A 21716-nucleotide genomic window follows, 5' to 3' on the forward strand; every position below is an offset into this window, starting at 1 on the left:
GACTTTAAAAGAGGATTGGACAAATTCATGGTGGAGAAGACCATGAGTTGCTCGTAGCCACGATGGCTATGCTCCACCCTCCATAGCTGGAGGCAAAAATGCTTCTGAATACCAGTTGCTGGCAACCACAGAGGGGAGGGTGCTCTTGTGCTCAAATTCTGCTTACTGGTTTCCTATTAAGGGCAGCTGGTTGTCCACTGTGAGAACAGGATGCTGGTCTAAGTGGATCACTGGCCTGATCTAGGAGGCTGTTCTTCTGTTCTTATTTTTGTTTACACAAGCCTCACCAAATATTTTAATCTGAATTTCAGTTTATTCATTTAAAAAGTGAATGTTTTTTAAAAAAAATAAAAAATTTTCACCGTTTTTACTGATAATTTCGTTGTTTTACAATCAAGCAGAATATAAAATTCAGGAAATAAATATTTCACATATGGAACACTGGATGATGTACACAGGGGGTCCCAAGGCTGCACCACCTCCTCCAAACACCCCCCCAAAAAAATCTCAAAACTACCGGACTTCTCCCCCCTTAGAATCGGCAAGGCTGTTGGTTTTTGTTATCAAATTTATTTATTTGTAAAATATTATTTTTATTTTTTTTAAATAATATTTATTAGAAGTTTGAAGATTACAGAAAAAAGAAGAAAGAAACAATGAAAAGTTAAACAAAACAAAACAATACCTTACAATACATCAGAAAAAAAGAAAAACAAAGAACAATACAGCAAAACAACAAGAAAAGCAAAAACATTTAAAAACACATCCAATATTTCCGTATCTTTATCTTTCATTTACTTGTTTCATCGACCTCCTCACACCTCCCCTTTTGTATTCTAGTTCAATTAGCTATTTCAGCAAATCCTTTCCATCTTTCTCAATTTTTGTTCTATAATTTATCTTAACACAATCTAACCTCAAATTTTCCACTTTGGCCCATTAACAATCTATTTTTACTTAATTCTTTATAACATTTCTGCTAAAGCCATATAGGTTCATTCCAGCATCCATCTAACATTCATTAATTTTGCAATATTTCTGTAAATATACTTTAATTTTTTTCCAATCTTCTTCCACTGACTCTTCTCCCTGGTCTTGGATTCTGCCAGTCATTTCCTCCAATTCCATGTAGTCCATCAGCTTCATCTGCCATTCTTCCCGGGTGGGTAGATCTTGTGTCTTCCAATGCTTTGTGATAAGTATTCTTGCTGCTGTTGTAGCATACATAAAAAAAGTTCTATCCTTCTTTGGCACCAATTGGCCGACCATGCCCAGGAGAAAGGCCTCTGGTTTCTTCAAGAAGGTATATTTAAATACCTTTTTCATTTCATTCTAAATCATCTCCCAGAAATTCTTAATCCTTGGGCATGTTATTTGTAAAATATTTACAGACCACCATCTCATGCATAACATCAAGGCAGTGTACAACAACATTTCACAAATACATTGTTGTTGGTGGTGTTGGTGTCCATCTGTCTTGAGAGACAATTGAGTGCACCTCCGGGGTGAACTCAAACTGCTGGAGAATCACAGCGCCTGCTGTGGCTGCAGAGACCAGTAACTCGTCACTGCTGCCTCCTGCATTGTTTTTCCTGCATCAGCAGCACCAAAAATGACCTCTCTGGGGTGCAAGCCTGGGCAGTGTGCATGGAGGCCCTGGGTTGTCACCTCTCAGCCTCACGGATTTGGTCCAAAGGAAAGCAGAACAATACATCTGGCACCAGCTTGGCTGCAGGACTTGCTGGAAGGAGGTGTGCAACCGCCTTAGGGACTCTACTCTCCCGAAGATTTCTGCAAGGCAATGGGCAGGGACTTCCCCTCAGGGTTTGCTCCTGAAGCCTTTCTCACGAGTGAGTATAAATAAACGAAATGAGTAAATCCACAAAAGAGTGGACCCATAAGACTGGGGAGAGGAAGACTGGATAGATCAACATAAAAATAAGTCTCTTGGGAGTCAGAAGCAAGGGTGCCTGCTGAATCTCTGCTGGGAGAGCATTCCATCGCATGAGAACCAATGTTATAAGAAAATACTGCTCCTTTCCCCTTATGGGGTATCCAGGAGCCTGTATAGAGTTCATAAGTAGGTCCCCTATCGGAAGGAGAAAATAACAGAGGCCAATTGGAGAATATTGAGAAGCAAGGCAGCTAGTAAGCCTGATCTTTATTAACTGTTGCAGCAGGGTGCTCACGACCACACACAGGAGGCAGGAGGGACCCAGAACAATAGTGTGCAAGCCCTTATATAGACTTTTGAATTGCCCACCCTGTAACTCAAGACCACCCCCCCCCCGAAACATCATACATACATCACAGAAAGAGGTGGTCTCCAGCAGAAATCCTGTTTGCCAGGATACTTGATGATGGTCACTGATTGTTTTACCTGGGCAGCCTGGCAATTCTTTTGTGATGGTAAATACTTTAATTCCTGAATCCAGGTCACAGGATCACCCTATTCACACACACATATGCCTTTTAGACGGGTAAGCAATAGACAATGGGGAGGGTTTCCCATTTCCTTCCTCCTTGCAGAGAAATATTTGAGGTCACTGGAAGAGTCAAAATGGCTTCAGGATTGCTCTCCTGTTCTATTTCAGACACTTGTGGTTTATATACTTATGTATGTGTTTGCCTTGTACATTTATGAACGTTTATTTTATATTTGGGACCTTAGAATTCTTATAACACCAGCAACACTACATGCCTGACTTGTAGATGAGGCCAGTGAGACCTCTGCAACGTGGAGGAAGACTAACAGGACTCTTCGATATTTGCTCAGATATCGAGCTAGATCAGCAGCTCCATGGCACAGCGCTCGGCGAATTAAAAACAGAGAAAGCAACAGAATGAATGACTAATAGGTAGATGGTTAGAAGTTTGGGTGTAACTCATCTTGCAAAAGAGGGGAATGCATGGAGTTAAGACAGAGAAGGTGAGGAACCTCCAGATTTCTAGCCTAATTCCCATATCTTGATCTCTATGCTGACTTCTCTCTCTGTCTCTTTGTTGTTTAGACTGATAGGTCTTAGGAGGCATCTTATTTTACAACTTCTTCTCGGATCTCAGGATGAGAGGTCACTCAGGAGCTATCATCTGAGACAGGGGTCTGCAACCTTTAAGACAAAAAGAGCCACTTGGACCCGTTTCTGAAGAAAAAAAAACTGGGAGCCGCAAAACTCGTCATTATAAAAATAACTTTTTGTCACTTTTTAAAATTATTTCTTTGTTTGACCCCTCAGAATTACTCCTCCTCATAGAAATAAACGTTAAATTAACAAATTACCTTTTTGTGTGTGTGTGTTCTTCACTCCCCTTCAAAACAGTGACCAGCGTACATGCCCCCTTTCAATGCAGTGACCAGCGTACATGCCCCTTACAATGTAGCGGGCGGGAAGGTGACGTCGGGACGGTGCGTGACTAATGCACCCACCGCCCCCATGCGACGTCACAGCCAGTACAGCGCCCGCCACAGTGGGGAGTGTCGGGGCGCACAATGCGCCTCCTCCCCTCGCCAGTATCCGCCCCGGAGCCGCGGCAAAGGTGTAAAAGAGCCACATGCAGCTCCGGAGCCACGGGTTGCAGACCCCTGATCTGAGAGAACAAAGGCCCAAGCATGGCTCCCTTGTCCTTCTCTAGATTAGTTCAATGAGAACTAGAAACTTTTCTATCCAACTTGCATTTCCTATCACAGACGACTTTATTATTTCCTTACCTACAAGCGTCTCTGAGTGTTTGTGTGCTTGTAATAAGTAAAGTCTGCTCTCTAGACAAGATTCACTAGCTAAACACTGCACACTTTGTATAAGAAAAAGTGCCATCGGCTAAGAGGACACACTCTTCCAATATAGATAAAAATCACTATTAAAAGAAAACTGCAGATCAGATAAAAATTCAGCAAGGTGGATAGAACAGTCATTTAAACCAGTAAACATTGCATGCTGGAAATCCAGAGCAAATAAAAACATTTTTCTCCTGGTGCCAGAATCATAACACAGTTGACACTAGCCAAGTCTCCCTGGGAAGGGCATTCCATAAGCATGGTGCCACCTCTGAGGAGGCCCTGCCTGTTAGAATTCCTGATCTATGATTGCAGTCATGGGATTTTTGTCTTTCACATGACGGTATATGTTTTGACTCCACAGAGTGGGAAGTGACAGAGACAGGATGTTTGTGTTGCTGTGTTCTGTGAAGTGGGACTATTGTTCTTTGTTGTTTTTTTCTCTTTGCTGTCTGATGCTAGAGAGAGAGGGAGCCATGTTGCAGTGCTCTGTATGTGTTTATATGTAAATAAAGTAGAACAGCCAATAAGCTGAGTTGCTGAGGTCTGTCACGCAAGATGCGCAAACTCTGCAGACCCTTAAGTGTGCCAGTGTCAGTTGGCATCAGTTGCTGTGATGGTCAGGCTGACAAAAGCTTTTGAAGCTCCCAAACGATCGACCAGGAGGGAGGGAACATGCCAGTCGGGCATGTGTCTCTGCCAGAGTCCTACTCGAGTGTAGGCTGGACTCCTGACACTGCCTTTGCTTACCAGGAATCTAATCTCAGACAGTGGGGAAGAAAAGATCTGGAGCAGAGCCTCAGATGATTATCTAAGGCCATGTGCCTGCCGTACATTTCAAGCACATGACTTACCTCAAAGACTCCTGGGACCTGTAGCTTGTTAAGGGAGCTGAGGTTTGTAGCTCTACGAAGGGTGAACTACAGTTCCCAGGATTCTCTGGGGGAAGCCATGTGCTTGAAATGTATGGCATGTGTGCAGGTACAGTGCTTGAGCAGTTTCTTGCAGTAGGGGGGGGTCTGTCCTTCACAATCGCACTGCATTATGGGCTTGGTAGTCTGATGAAAGCAGGACAGGTTTTGATCATTGCTGGAAGCCACAATAAGGGAGAGCAATCTGGTTGGCTGCTGTGAGAACAGGATGCTGGACTAGATGGGCTGTTGCTCTGACCCAGCAGAGCTCTTTCTTATATTCCCTTCTTGCAATTTTGCAGGAATATTTTCCAATATATCAGAAGGCTGGTTTGCCTCTGCAGGGCTTCATATTCTACTTCAGGGGAGATGCAGCAATGATCTGGAGGGTGGGGGGGAAAGGGGCTATGTAAATGGTCGGCGATGATCCCGCGGAGCGAAACCTCCAGCCTCGATCGTCACGACCGCATGCAGTTCAGACAAAAATGGTATCTGATGTGCAAAGCTGAAAACTCAGCAGGGCGGGAAAGAAGGAAGGAGGGGACCCTCGTCTCGGAACAGGGCAGCCCCTGTTACTGCAAATGGGAGAGTGTGAGAGGCTGGACTGGACACGTCAAGTCACCCCAGCCTTTGCAGGACACAGCTGTCTTCCGACCAGAGTGAGAGTATTTTAATTGGGCACTTGATAAAACTGCAAAGCTGTCGCAGGCGCAGGCTTGCTGCCTGCAGGGCACGTGGCCTGGAGGACGCTGGGCAGCTGTTTAACAGCCTTGCGCATCCTGAGGTGCACAGCGTCAGGCCGCCTGAGCAAACTTCTCCATCTGAGCTAGCGGGAGGCAAGGAGCTAGAATTGCAGGGGCCTGTTTAGCTGCACATCCAATTGCAAAGAGACACAGGCAGTTTTGTCCTGTATTGTTCTTAAGCTCTTCGCCATGGAACCCCGGCCAGATATTCTCCACGCTCGTCCATACATTTCAGATGTTTCCAATTTCTGCCTTGTGCCGTGAGACTCAGAAGCCTTTTTTTAACACAGATGTGAGGAAGCTGCCTTGGACAGAGTCAGGCCATTGGTCCATCCAGCTCAGTCTTGCCCACGCTGAGTGGCAGCGGCTGTCCAAAGGTTTCGGGCAGGAGTATCTCCTAACCCTACCTAGAACCTGGGACCTTGTGCATGCAAAGGAGGTGCTCTTATTACTGAGCTATGATAGTGTGAGAGAGTGGGTAGGAGAGAGAGAGAGAGCGCTTTGAAAATTATTTGCCATCTAGCAGATATTGGCAAGTTCCTCCCATGCTCAAAACCGATTCGCTGAGCTGCTGTGATGTCACAGAATATCAACTGTTTAGAAATGGAATGTAGGTGCACTGAGGGGGGTATATTGATATGGCCAGACCCTCCAAGTGTTCCTATTTTCCACGGACACCCCCGGATTTACAGAAGCTGTCCCAGTTTCTGATTTGATCCCAGAATGTCCCACTTTCCCTTAGGACGTCTCTGTTATCATTGGAGAAATGTTGGAGGGTATGGAGTTATCCAGCCCCTGAGTTATCTGAAGGCACCCCTGTATAGGGAAGGCTTTTTTATGTTTAATGTTTTATTATGCATTTATATATGTTGGAAGCCACCCAGAGTGGCTGGGGCAACCCAGTCAGATGGGTGGGGTATTATTATTATTGTTAACCCCCTATTTTCATCAGAGAAATGTTGGAGGGTATGTATTGCTAGTAAGGAATTGTGAAAAAGCCTAGCTCCTAGGGGATACTTGCTGAATTTCCTTGAGCTAGGGACCCTGGAGCAGGGCCACCACCAATCCTGAGCCACCTGCATGGTGGGGTTATATAGCCTTTCAAGTAACTCAGCTACTGCCTTCTCGCTGTTGCATTGCCTTCTTCCCAGTCCCCGAAATGCAGCTGATTTCGAAATGCTTCTTCCTTCTGCTCACCAGGCAGTTAAATGCCATTCGCCTCTCTCTCTCTCTCTCTCTCTCTCTCTCTCTCTCTCTCAGCAAAACGGTTTGACACTGGAATGTAAAGATGGGTTTTGACATGTGTTCTGAGCAGACCCTTCCTGGCCCTGCTTCCTTCTCCCCCCCGCCCCCGATAAAACAATCTCCTTCCTTTGTGAATCAGATCTAATCCCACTCGGCCTGCCCCACAGCTGAGAGGGACCCGAGTCAATTGCTGCATTTTAATCGCAGCTGTGTGCAACCCCCACCCCACCCCCAGTTTATGGTGATTTCCTCTTTTGTTTCGGACAGGGGTGGCATGGCATCGTCTCCCCACAAAACAATCAGAATATTTGATTCTGGAATCATACCTCCCTTCCTCCCACCGTCCCCGCTCCCCCACCCCACCTTGGGGACTTCAAAGGTTGGGGGCGGAGGGAAGCTTCACTTCTGGAAGAGAAGAACAATATTGGCAGCCGGCGAAGAGTGTCCCCAAGGAAAACACCACACCGGGCAAACTGACCCCAGAATGTTATCTGCTGTCGCGCAAGGAGGATGAGATGGAGCCGCCAACGTTATACGCCTCGCACAAAAAAAGCCACGGTGGCCCGGGCTGGTTAAACTTGACTACATCCGCAGGGTAATCTGTGCCTCAAAGGGAGGTGGCCACAAAGGCCAGGTTAAGCCGTGCCTCTCTGCCAATTTTGCAAGCCAGTTAGAAACCAGAAGGGTTGTGGTTTAACTGTTGGCCAGTCAAGGGCTTTAGGTGGTTAATCATTAAACCGACTAATATGCATAAGAAGAGAGGCCCATCCTTCTTCTTTTTAAATAGTTTTAATTTGGTTCTACAAATTAATATTCACATTCAAAATCACAAATAATAACAAATGCACGATATTCTTCCAAATCTCTAGCCTCCCCTCCTTGGGTTCTTTACTTAACCTTTTCAACTGCATACTATAAGTCACTTTAATTTTCCAGTTCTCCATTATGTCCAAAGTCTTTGCTTCATTACAAGAGTTATTTAAGACCTGCTAAAGAGTTCTCCTGTTTACAGTGGTCTCCCAAATATAATATAAATTTCCTTCATCTTTTCCTGAAGCTTTGGTCCTCCTGATTTCTGATTTTCCCAGTCATTTTTGCCATTTTTCTGCATAGTCTAACAACTTAGTCTGCCATTCCACTCTGGTAGGAACCTTATTGTCTTTCCAGCTCTGGGCTACAGAAGAGTGGCCCATCTAGTGTACTTAGAATTATAGAGATGGAGGGGACTTTAATGATCATCTGCTCCAGCCCCCTGCAATGCAGGGATATGCAGCTGTCCCATAAGGGAATCGAACCTGTGACCTTGGCATTATCAACACCACGCTCTAACCAACTGAGCTATCCACATGTCCAGTATCCTATTCTCACGGTGGCCACCCTGACTACTGTGGAAAACGTCCCCATCTTGCAAGCAGGTCATGAGCACAAGAGCCACTCTCCCCTCCTGAGGGCTCCAGCACCTGGTCATCAGAAGCAAAATCTCCGCAACTGTGGGAGCAATGCATGGCCAGCATGGATAGCCTTATTCTCCATCAGATTTGTCCAATCCTCTTTTAAAACCATCCAGGTTGATGGGCATCGCTGCCTCCTGTGGCAGTGAGTTCTATAGCTTAACTCTGTGCTGCACGAATAAGTTCTTTCTTTTATTTGTCCTGACTGTCCCAACCTTCAGTTCCAGTGTTTTGAGAGAAAGAGCAAAAACTTTGCTCTATCCATTTTCTCTGCGCTGTGTGTGGTGTAGTGGTTAAGAACGGTGGACTCATAATCTGGTGAACCGGGTTCGCTTCCCCACTCCTCTACCTGCAGCTGCTGGGTGACCTTGGGCTAGTCACACTTCTCTGAAGTCTCTCAGCCCCACTCACCTCACAGAGTGTTTGTTGTGGGGGAGGAAGGGAAAGGAGATTGTTAGCCGTTTTGAGACTCCTTAAGGGGAGTGAAAGGCGGGATATCAAGTCCAAACTCTTCTTCTTCCAAACTCTTCTTCATGCATAATTTTACAGTCATAAATTGCAGAGTTGTTAGGGACCACAAGGACCATCTAGCACAACGCTTTTCAACCTGTGGGTCCCCAGATGTTGTTGGACTACAACTCCCATCATCCCTGAGCTCTGGCTTTGCTAGCTAGGGGTGATGGGAGTTGTAGTTCAACAACATCTGGGGACCCACAGGTTGAGAAAGGCTGATCTAGCGCAACCCCCTGCAATGCAGGAATATTTCACCCTATGTGGGGCTCGAACCCACACCCCTGAGATTAAGTCTCTACTTGCCTTTTCTTGACACTAAAAAGTCCAATTAATCTCCCCCCCCCCCCACCGCCTGTCATTGAACTGAGTCATTGACTGATTGAATGGACTGAGAGCCAGCTTGGTACAACAATACAGAGCCATCTCTCCAGAAGAGCCATAGCAACTTACTCAGCAGAAAGGATGATGGTGTGGAACCAGATTCTACCTTTAACAAATGGCAGAGGTGGAGGACTGTTGTCATGCTGAGGGCCACATTCCTTTCTGGGTGACCTTCAGGGGGCCACATGCCAGTCACGGGGCAAACGTGGGTGGAGCGAGAAAGATGGCAGACTGGTTTCTAGGCACACTCTCACACAGCCTCCATCCAGGCAAGCAGGAGGCAAGATCAGAGCTCAAGGACACAACCAGCAAGCCAAAGACACTCAAGGAGGGTGCACAGCAGGGCCAGTGAAGGCTGTGGCCTGGCATCCATTGGGAAAAGCAGGGTGCAAGGCAGGAGGCCAACAGTAGGTGGCGCCAGAGGCAATGACAGGCAGAGCCAGTTCTAGTTTTCCCCTCCTCCATACCGAGTTCTACAAGGGCATGGAAAGGGGAGGATGCTAATAGCTAGGGCCACCCTCTGGACTGCTTATGTAAGAAGGCAGGCAGGTGGAGGCTGGCTCAGCGCAGAGTGAGGTTGGTGGGGGCAGTGCCTCATTCTTCCTAGCAGACCAGTCCTCCATGCAATGTGGTGCTGGCGACAGCCAGGCAGAGGCCCCAACGTCTCCACTCTTGGCCAGCCTAGGCAACATGTGAATTTCCAACCAGGCCCCAGAGGCTTGGGCATAATAGACAGGCAAAGGTTAGTGAAGCTGTTTTGCTAAATTTACGCCTCCTCCCTGGACCACGGGAAGGGAGGGGAGGGGAGCCCAACCCAATCCTCGCAGGAGCTATTACTGCACCCGCTTGATAGCCTTATATATCACGGCGTATAAATGGATGCATTCGGCAAAGTATCGAGCGATGTTAGTCGGAAGACAGTGCTGGCTGTATCAGCACTTCCTCGTCCATCAAACTGCCAAGCGGCTCGAGTGTCAAACGGCCGGTGCTCAGAGGGGCAGGAGGCAGGATGCTCCTCACTGGTGGTCCCTGAGCATCTTTCTCTCCTCCTCCTCCTCCTCCTCCTCCTCCTCCTCCTCAATCAAGGCAATTTTGGCACATCTGGCTGACCCCGTAAGAACAGGATGCTGGAATAGATGGACCATTGGCATGATCCAGCAGGCTCTCTTTTTGCTCTTATGTGATGGTCTTAAGCAACTGGAGGGGAGAAGGCTTGCGGGCTTCCCATAGGCATCTGGTTGGCCACTGTGGGAACAGGATACTGGATGGGCCTTTGGCCTGACCCAGCAGCAAGGCTCTACTTATGTTCAGTAAAGGAGGGCTTTTGCCTCCATGCCCTACCCATGAGATTGCTGGAGTCTTACTATTTTCTTAAGGTTCACTGCTGCACCATAATGGTGATCAGGTATGGTGGCTCTAAGGTCACATCCACATCACCCACATGGCTTCCCCCATGGGAATCCTGGGAGTGGTAGTTTTTTAAGGGTGCTGAGAATTCCAGCTGTATGGGGCATAAACTACAGCTCCCAAGATTCCTTGGAGGGGGTGCCATGGGCTTTAAATGTATGGTGCAGATATGATCCAAGAAAGATAATAGGGAAGGGCTGTTTTTTTTCAACCTGAGGGTCTCATTCCCTTCTGGGCATTCTCCCAGGGGCCATGAAGGAGTGAGTAGTGAACAATGCCAGAGGTAGAAAGGGAGCAGAGCAACAAATGGAAATTTACTGAAGCAAAATAGCTCTGGACCTGGTCAGTGGATAAATGGGTGACTGCCTGGAGACCACATGTATACAGCCTTGAGTTTGACAATGGAAGAAGGTGGAATATAAAAGAAAGAAAACTACCGTAATTTTTGCTCTATAAGACTCACTTTTTCCCTCCTAAAAAGTAAGGGAAATGTGTGGGCGTCATATGGAGCGAATGCAGGCTGCACAGCTATCCCAGAAGCCAGAACAGCAAGAGGGATTGTTGCTTTCACTGCGCAGCGATCCCTCTTGCTGTTCTGGCTTCTGAGATTCAGAATATTTTTTTTCTTGTTTTCCTCCTCCAAAAACTAGGTGTGTCTTGTGGTCTGGTGCGTCTTATAGAGCAAAAAATATGGTACTTGATACACCATAGGGACACTCTCCAGAGAGCACATTGTTTCTACCTGACCTGGCTGAACTATAATGTTTCCAAGTCAGGCTTGGGCAATGGCCACTCTTTGGTCTTCAATTGGCCATATTCTGCCTCTGGTTGTTGGTTGTCCTGCCTGCCACCCTCCTAGAACATAAGAAGAGCCCTGCTGGATCAGGCCAGTGGCCCATCTAGTCCAGCATCCTGTTCTCATAGTGGCCAACCAGATGCCCTAATGGGAAGCCAGCAAGCAGGATCCAAGCACGAGAGCAATTTCCCCTCCTGCAACTTCTAGCAATTGGTATTCAGAAACATTCCTGCTTCCAACCAAGGAGGCAGAGCACAGGCGTTAATAGCTTTATCCTCTGTGAATTTGTCCAGTCCTCTTTTAAAGCCATCCAAATTGGTGTCCATCATTGCCTCCCCTGCAGGAGGGAGTTCCATAGTTGAACGATGGGCTGTGTAAAGAAGCCCTTCTTGAGTCTTCTAACACTCAACTTCATTGAATGTCCACATGTTATAGTGTTATGAGAGAGGGGCGGAAACATTTCTGCATCCACTTTTTCTGTGCCAGGTATGATTCTATAGACTTGTATCATACCATCCCTGACTCACCTTTCCCCTAAACTAAAAAGCCCCAAACACTGCATACTTTTCCTCAGAGGCAAGTTGTTCCATCCTCTTGCCTCTTTGACCTTGCATCCCCACCCATGCCCCCCCCAAGGCACACCTGCTCCCTGGATTCTGCTGACACTCTCAAGTGCAGTCCTCCATTCCAACCCAATTCCCAACTGTGTTGGAGCTCATGGGGAAGAGCCACAGCTCAGGTAGCTAGCTAAAGGATGTGCTTGGCCTGCAGAAGGTTCCATTCCTGGCATCTCCAGTTTAAGGGATCTTTTAGCAGGTGATACCTTTCTGCCTGAGACTCTGGAGGGCCACTGACAATAGACGTAAGACACAGGTAAGCTACCTTATATTGATTCAGGCCATTGCTCCAGCTAGATTAGTATTGTCCACAATGACTGTAGCTCTCCAGAAGGTCCAAAAAGGTACATTCCCAATCCTACCTGGGGATGCTAGGGATTGAACCTGGAACCTTCTGTTTGCAAAGCAGACTGAGATACGTCCCTTCTAAACAATACTGGGCAAATAGCCAGTGTAAGGCAAGTTCCTCTGCTTCCTTTCAGACATACATTGCTCCATGTGGGCCAATGCCTTTGTGTAGCTTACACACAGCCATCCGTTTTCCCCGGAAGGAGGAAGACGTTGATTGATAAAAGATGTGGCTGGCCCAGAAGGCTGATGGATGGACGATGGCTGGGTTAGCAAAGCAGAGAGAGAGGCAGGCAGGCCTGGGAAGAGAAGCAGGGACTGCAGATGAAGAGCAGGCAGGATAGATACAATCTGGAAGGGGACCAGACTGATTTCAGCGAGTGCAGAAGATAGCAGGCTTGCAGGTGAGATACAGTTGATGGGTCATGGGGAGAACGTGCCACTAGGGAGGCAGGGAGCCTTATCCTGAGTCAGATTGCTGGCCCATAGCTCAACATGGTTTACACTACCTGGCAGTGGTTCTGCAAGTCTCTCCCAACCCTGCCAGGAGATGTCATTGGGGATTGAACCTGAGACCTTCTGCAAGCAAAGCAGATGTTCTCCCACTGAGCTACAGCCCTTCACCACAAAGCCTGTGTCGTTCCATCAGGCTGATGGTTTAATGGCAAGGCCTCCGGTTAGGAGGAGGAAGTGACCAGTGGCGTCTGGCCCTGCTCTCCCGATGCAAAGACAAAAGCAATTCAGCATTCTTGGGTTCCATCAAGAAGATCGCCAGAGCTCTTTGCTCCTCTCTGTCTACCAGGGGTGGACTGAAAACCCCTCCCATGAATCTTCTCCATTCATTGACAAGGAAAGGAATTGTGTCCAGAAATGATAAAGGAGCTTTCATGGAGCCACCAACTTGGATGTCTTTCAAAGAGGGTTCAGCCAATTTAAGGAGGAAAGAGCTACCAATGGCTTATCACTACCTCCAGCATGAAGGACAATGTGCCTCTGCTTTGTTGCCTTTGCCGCACCTTGGAGATAGCCAAGAGATGTCTATGTGTGTCTTCCTTTCATGCTGCAAGCCATCTTTCAGATGGTCTGTAATCTGCAGCCTTGCTGGATGCCTGAGCTTCTATTAAAGCTCAGGAGAAGAAGGAACTTTATTTAGCCCAGGGTTGGGGGGCACGTTCCCTTCTAAGCAACCTTCCAAGGCCACATGCCAGTGATAGGCAGGGCCAGAGGGGAAAGTGGGTGGAGCAATGACATGCAAATGTTACCTTTTTACAGTAGTCAGAGGTCATGGTGAATGCTGGCACCAAGGACATGGACAAATGTGGTCAGAAGGTCTTGGAAGGTACATAAGGAGAGCCTGCTGGATCAGGCCAGTGACCCATCTAGGACAGGATCCTGTGGTCACCGAGATGCCTATGGGAAACCTGCAAATAGGATCCAAGCACGAGAGCCCTCTCCCCACCTGCAATTTCCAGGAAATTGAAATTTCCAACCATGGAGGCAGAGCACAGCCACCGTGGCCAGTAGCACCTGATAGCCTCCTTCTCCACGAATTTGGCCATTTCTCCACGCTGAGGTAGGACACTGGACCAACGTGCCCAGATACCCATCTCTTACCTTTCCCCTCCCTCCCCATTTTTTCTCTCTCTCTCTCTCCTTTCCCTCTCTCTCACAGCTGTTCTCCCCGTCTGCTTGAGTTCCCTGCCTCCTCCCTCTGCTCTGCCTCAGAGACATACATAACTCTCCGGTGAAATATATACAGTGTAAATATATAAAAAGCCAGCGTTTGCCTGCTGCTTATGTATTCATGAAATAGTAAATAAATTTTATGGGATAATGTGAAGGCTGCCAGGGAGCAGAGAGATGAAAACTAACCCCTAATGAGACTCAGTGTCAGCTTCGTGCTCTCCGTATTGATCTGGCAGAGGGGGGAAGGGGGAGGGTGCGCGCGCGCCGGGGTGTGCGCGTCGGGGTGTGTGTGTGTGTGTGTCCCTCCCTTTCCCCATGGCGGAAGCCGGCAGCCTGAGGAGCTGTGGGTTTCGCTGAGTGTGGGTTTTTATGGCCTTTGGAGGGGGCCATAAACTTAACAAGGCTGGACTCGGGGTTGTATGGGAGGTGGGAGAAGCAGGAGGAAGGTTGCGGGGGATGGGGGGGAGTGGGTTTCTGTAGCTGCAATAAACCGCCTCTTATACTCCTTAGGAAATTGATGGAGCAGGGGGTCACAGGCCTGCAGGCAGGTCAAGATAGCGACAAAGCTATTACCCAGGACATGATCCAAGGGAGGCTGGTCCGCCAAGGCCAAAAGGGCGCTGCCCCATCAACCTCAGTTTGCCCGCAGCCAGCCCCCACCTGCTAGCCTGCCTTTCCTCTGTACAACAACCCAGAGGGTGGTGTCTCTGCCCATCAGCTTCTCCCACTTCCTCAGTTTCAGTCTTGCCCTTGCAGAACTCAGCAGGGGGAGGCTCGTGAACAGGGAGCTCTCACTGCTGCAACATTTTGTTGCAGGACCCCCACACATTATCCAGTAAGTATGGTAATACAGTGGTACCTCGGGTTAAGTATTTAATTCATTCTGGAGGTCTGTTCTTAACCTGAATCACCACTTTAGCTAATGGGGCCTCCCACTGCTGCTGCGCCGCTGGAGCACAATTTCTGTTCTCATCCTGAAGCAAAGTTCTTAACCTGCAGGTACTATTTCTGGGTTAGCGGAGTCTGTAACCTGAAGCATATGTAACCTGAAGTGTATGTAACCCGAGGTACCACTGTATCTCTTTTACACACACATGCACATGCACACACACACAAGAGGCTGGTGCATTAGGGCAAAAGAGCACAGATCCACCAACCTCAGGCTGCCATCAGCCAGTCCCCACCTGCTTGCCTTCTTCTGTGCCACCAGTCTAGGAGGTGGCCCTGCCCACCTGCTTGCTCCTCCTGCCATGTCTCAGTGTTGCCCCTTGTAGGGGCAGGGAGGGGGAGAAGGGCAAAACTATAGAATGGGTTGGTTCCACTTGCAGTTGGCGCTGGGCCACCAACAGTTGGACTCCCGGCCAGCATGGCCGATGGTCTGGGATAAGAATATATAAGCCCTGATGGATCAGGCCAAAGACCCGTCTTGCAGTCCAACATCTTGAATCCTTCAGCAGCCGGTCAAATGGCTCCAGGAAGCTCACAGGCTGGGCATGAAAGCAGCAGCCTCACCCACCTTTGCGGTTCCTTATAAGAACATAAGATGAGCCCTGCAGGGCTGTGACCTCCCCTCCATCTTGTTCTCAGTCACTCCACCCGCTTGATCATTTCGGTTGCTCTTATATTGCCAGGAGCGAGCCAGCAGTAAATCACACCATGCAACATGGAGTTAACTCTTTGTTAGCAAAAACACGATCAGTACAGAGAGAGGAAGAGTTAATATCTAGAGACTTGGGAGGAATGCTGTGAGAGAAACCTGAAGAACTCTTGTGCAGACATATTCTCAGCCATTGTAGCTCAGTGGTTGAGCATCAGAAGATCCTGGGCTCAGTCCCAAACATCCTCTGGGTAGGAGCACTTCTGGAGAGTTACTACTGGCCAGCATAAACAGAAGTTAGCTATGGTCTGACTCAGTGTAAGGCAGCTTCCTCTGTTCCTAAATCGCTGAGAGCCTAGCTATGTATGCCCTTATAGAAGTCCTCCTGCATGGTATGGTTGTAGCTCAAAGGGAGAGCCTCTGCCTTGCATGCAGAAGGTCCCAGGTTCAATCCCCAGCATCTCCAGATAGGGCTGGGAACGTGTAGCCAGTACTAAGCAAAAGGCAGCAATTCCTATCTTAATAGAAGATCTGTAGCTCAGTGTTAGGGCATCAGATTTACCTGCAGAAGGTCCTGGATTCAATCCCCAGCATCTCCAGGTAGGACTCTGGAGAACCAGTCAGTGTAGATGACATTGAGCAAGCAATATGATTATGATTATACAGTGGAACCTCGGGTTAAGAACTTAATTCGTTCTGGAGGTCCATTCTTAACCAGAAACTGTTCTTAACCTGAAGCACCACTTTAGCTACTGGGGCCTCCCACTGCCATTGCACCACCGCTGAACAATTTCCGTTCTCATCCTGAAGCAAAGTTCTTAACCCAAGGTATTATTTCTGGGTAGTGAAGTCTGTAACCTGAAGCGTATGTAACCCGAGGTACCACTGTATTAGCAAGCAGGACCAATGATCTGAATCTGTATAAGGCAACTTCCTGTGTTCCTTTGGCTTAAGGGAAGGGCTGTAGCTCAGTGGTAGAACCTCTGCTTTCCATGCAGAAAGTCCCTGTTTCAATCCCCGGCATCTCTAGCTGGGATCCTTTTTGCCTGAAATCCTGGAGAGCTGCTGCCAGTCAGTGGAGACAACATTGAGCTAAATGGACCAGTGGTCTGACTATGTATAAAGCAGCTTCCTACATCCCTACGCAGAACAGCTCTGAGTAAGTGGAGAGGGTGCCTTCAAATTTCATTCAGTGGAAGGGGACAATGCCTTTCAGCTATCAGTGTTTGGAGAAACGCTGTTCTCTTGCTATCCACCTTTCCTTTTTTTAGGGGGTGGTAAAACACCAGATTTCTGTTGAAAAGGTGCAAATCAGGAAGAGTTTGATCCAGGCTTCACTTCCCCTTCCCCCTCGGCCGGCTTCTGCAAAGCGTGCCTGGGAGCCTGCAATTTCTCCACCCAGCTGTGTGTTCAAAATCACACAGGCGGGGAGGGAGGCGGGAGAACGACTGCCCTGGGCTCCTCTCCTGCAGGCACATGGTGGAGGGGCAGCGATTACGTGTGGCAAAAGCCCTTTCCCTCTGCTTTCTTTAATCAGGCTGGCGGAGATTGTGCAGGGAATCCCAGGCCAGGAGAACCACCTGAGTGAAGGAAATCGACCCCAGCAGGATTAACTGGGAAGAAGGGAGATTCTGTGTCACTTCTAGAGTGTGTGTTGGGGGGGGGGGCATACGTACTGGAGAATAAATAACAGACCCTCAAGAAAGGATCTTCTTGGGTCTGAAGGCGAAGGAGTGGAGGAGCTCTTTTCCTCATCTGACACTGGGGCTAGGCCTACCTTCCAATTGCGATTTCTGCCAGTTTCTGCCATTTTTCCAGTCACAGGATCGCAGAACTGCATTGCAGAATTCAGAAATTGGGGAATAAATAGCAGACCCTCAGGAAAGGAGGGTCTCATCTGTCACTAGGACTAGGCCTACTTGCCAATTGCGGCTTCTGCCAGTTTCTGCCATTTTCCAGTTACAGGATCGCAGAACTGTGTTGCAGAATTCAGAAAAATGTAGCCTTTGAAGGAACAGAAAAGACTGTTTGTGTATGCTACAACAGCTGCAAGGATGTTGCTTGCCCAGAGTTGGAAAGAAGATAAGATCCCTAGCAAAGTGGACTAGCAGATTAAACTACTGGACTATGCAGAGATGGAAAAAACAACTGGGAAAATCAGAAACCAGGAAGATCAAAACTTCAATAAAGAATGGGAGAAATTTATATTATATTTGAGAGACCACTGTAAACATTTGAACTCTTTGGCAGGTCTTAAATAACTCTTGTAATGTTGCATAGACTTTGGACACAATGGAGGACTGAAAAATTAGGGGGATTTATAGTAATGTATGCAGCTGGAAAGATTAACTAAAGAACCCATGGAGGGCAGGAGGGAAGTCGAGAGATTCAGAATAATCTTGTGCAATTTTTATTATTTGTGATTTTGAGTGTGAATGAATTTGTAAAACCAAATAAAAATCATTAAAAAATTAAAAAATTAAAAATAAATCTATAACTCTTTCTAAATTCCAACAAAGAAAAGAAAAGATGGTTGTGTTTCATAGAACCGTAAGCTTAGAATGCGCCAGGTGTGCCAACTTGAATAAAATATGGAGGGGGGAGGTAATCCCCACCCCCCATAATTGATCACATGACATGGTGCACACACACTATTTGAATGGCATTGCCCATCCATTTTTTGGGGGCCCCTCAAATATTTTTGGGGGGGCCTGAAGACCCCTCGGCCCCCTAGGAGTTAGCTCCTAGGGAAGGCACCTCCAAGTATCATCTAATCCAACCCCTTGTAATGCAGTAATCACAGCTAAAGAATCTCATCGAAACTCTTTTTAAAAGCCTCCAATGAAGAAGAGTCCTAAGTTCAGGTTTCCCCACTTTCATGCAGGTTGCCAGTTTTTAAAAAATAAAGAAATCTTCAGAAAAATTCATCAGAATGAATTTTCCCTTATAGACACAGGTTTTTATGAGATTTCACCCAATAAATATATATTTGCAAGGCAATTTCCCCAATATAATATAATTTTCCATTCATTCATTCATTTCGTAAAATTTATATACCGCTTGGTTTTTTTAATTAAAAAAAAAGAAAACCTCAAAGCAGTTCTGCAAAAAGAATTAAACAAACACATTATCAGTGAAAATAATTAAAGATTAGGAAAACTAATACCAGAAATAAGCTAAAACATTCGAGATACAGTATCTGGGTAGGTTTGTCTAAACCAGGCATAGGCAAACTCGGCTCTCCAGATGTTTTGGGACTACATTTCCCATCATCCCTGACCACTGGCCCTGTTAACTAGGGATCGTGGGAGTTGTAGTCCCAAAACATCTGGAGGGCGGAGTCTGCCAATGCCTTGTCTAAACAAAAATGTTCTTAGTGGGTGCTGAAAAGAGTACAGCAAAGGGGCCTGTCTAATATCAATAGGCAGGGAATTCTAAAGCATAGGTGCTGCCACACTAAAGGATTTCTTCCTTACAGATGTGGAATGCCTATTAGAGAGCATGTGGAACAGTGCCAGTTCTGCAGATTGAAGCAGTTAAGGAGGAATCTATGGGGAGAAGCAATCTCGCAGGTAAACTGGTTCCAAGTTGTTCACTACGTTTATTTATATGTGCATCATAAGCACACTTTACCCTAGTACAGTGGTACTTCTGGTTGTGAACGGAATCCGTTCCAGAGGCCCGTTCACAACATGAAAAGCCCACAACCTGAAGCGCCATATCTGCGCAGGTGCACGGCGTGATTTGGGAGCAATTTAGCGCTGCTGTGAATGTGCGAGCAGCGAAACCTGGAGGTAACCCTTTCCGGTACTTCCGGGTCGCCGCGGGACGCAACCTGAAAAAACATAACATGAAGCAAACATAACATGAGGTATGACTGTATATGCGTTTTCATGCACACTGGTTGGAGAACTGCGCTACCAAATTAGGAGAAGTGTGAATTTCAAAGGATGCCTGTTTTCTATAGAGTGGTAGAGTTGAAAGGGATTCCCAGGTGTCATCTAGTCCAGCCTCCTGCAATGCAAGAATCAGAGCTAAAGAATCCTTGTAAGATGGACATCCAACCTCCTTCGGGGGGAAAAACTCCAGAGAAGAAGAGTCCCACTATCAAATAGCTCTTGCTTTCAGTTTTTTCTTCCTAATGTTAAGTCAGAATCTCCTTTTTATTGTTTTTATTAAAGGATTTTCATAATTAACATGGGTGCAGACAATGTCTCTGTTTTCAATTCATAGAGGCCTCCAACATTTGTCTGATAAAAATAGGGACATCCCATTCCATAATGATGATTTTACTACCGTACTTTTCCATGTATAACATGCCCCCATGTATAATATGTCCCCTATTGTGGGGGACTCAAAATTATGAAAATGGGGGGGGGGGAGAGATTCCCCAGAGTTGTTGAGCTTCTTGGGGGGGAGGATTGCACAGAATTGTTGAGCTTTTTTGGAGGGGGTGGAAATGCCATAAAACGCTCCCCCACCAGACTGACAATGCGCGTTGCCAGAGCAACCTATCCTCTGTCCCATCGCGGAAAAAAGCAGCAAATCAACTGCCCAATTGCAGCAACAGCCAATCAACAACAGTCCTTGCAGCAGCCACCAATAACAATCTCCAACTCGCGGCAGCAACCTATCCCAGGGCCCCACAATGCACTACCCATGTATAAGATGACCCCTAATTTTGAACATGATCTTGGAATAACATAGTCTTATACATGGGTAGGCAAACTAAGGCCTGGGGGCCGGATCAGGCCCAATTGCCTTCTCAGTCTGGCCCACGGATCGTCCAGGAAACAGTGTGTTTTTACATGAGTAGAATGTGTCCTTTTATTTAAAATGCATCTCTGGGTTGTTTGTGGGGCCTGCCTGGTGTTTTTACATGAGTAGAATGTATCCTTTTATTTAAAATACATCTCTGGGTTATTTGTGGGGCATAGGAATTCATTTCTCCCCAGAAAATATAGTATGCCCCCCCACAATGTCTGAGGGACAGTGGACCGGCCCCCTGCTGTAAAAGTTTGCTGACTCCTGGTCTTATACATGGAAAAGTATGGTATTTATACCCCGCGTGTCTTACTGAGTTCCCCTAGTCACTCTGGGCAGCTTCCAACATATATGAAAACATAATAAAACATTAAAAATTAATAAAAACCTTCCCTACACAGGATTGCCTTCAGATGCCTCGGGGGGTCGGATCACTCCATACCCTCCAACATTCCTCCAATGAAAATAGGGGAAAGCGGGACATTCTGGGACCAAATCCGTAACCGGGACGGCTTCTCTAAATCAAGGACGTCCCTGGAAAATAGGGACACTAGGAGGGTCTGCCTTCCTTCAGGTCGGTACACTGCTGTCACAGACATTGTGAGGTTGGGTGAATCTCCTTTCTTGTAATCTGAATCCATCAGTTTGGGTCCTACCCTCTGGAACAGCAGACAAGAAGCCTGCCCACTCTGACTGGTGCCTGCCCCCTTGACATCGCCAGAGGCTGCCCCTAGGTCATAGGTTTGCATTCTGAAATCTCAGAGTCCAGGAAGCTCCTGACCTGGCAACCCCAGTACGCTTGCAAATGCCAGTTGCTAGGAATCACAGGTGCTGAGAGTTGCCCCCACAAGGATCTCCACTCCACCTCCTGCAAGTAGCGTTTGCAGGAATGGTGGCAAGGCTTCCATTCAAGGGATCTGCTCATTTCTATTCCTTCCCTCTCCCTCCTCCCCTCCCCTATTTTATGGATGGAGCGAGATGGAAAAGTAAAAATTATTAACCCCGGGGTCAGCTATTGCTGCCTCGTTCCTCTCTTTAGCTTCGAGCATTTTTTCCCTTCTTCATCTGTTTCACAGACAACCATGTACCGCTCAACACATTTGCATATACTTATTGCCTCTCTCTTTCTCTCTCTCTCCTTTTTTTTTTTTTAATTTGGTCTTTATTTATTTTTAAAGAGACACCGTCCCATTTCTCCAACCATCTCCCCTGGGCTGCGTAACTAGTTGCCTGCTGAATGCTGAATTTGTGGTCCAACGTTTCATCAGTGGTTGGCTGCTGGCTTTTTTGTGGAAGCAGGATGCTGAGCTAGATGGACTTGGGGCCTGATCCGGTGGGGTTCTTCTTATGGCGCTCCCGGAGGCTGCAGTCTTTCAAATGCCATTATTAAGGAGCAGGAATGGAGGAGCAATTTGATACAGTTCACATTCAAAAGCTGATTTGCGCTTTCTGAAACCGTCCACGAACTAAAACACAGCCTTC

This window comes from Podarcis vaucheri (genome assembly GCF_965113315.1).
Source record: "Podarcis vaucheri genome assembly, chromosome: 16".
Lineage (NCBI taxonomy): Eukaryota > Metazoa > Chordata > Lepidosauria > Squamata > Lacertidae > Podarcis > Podarcis vaucheri.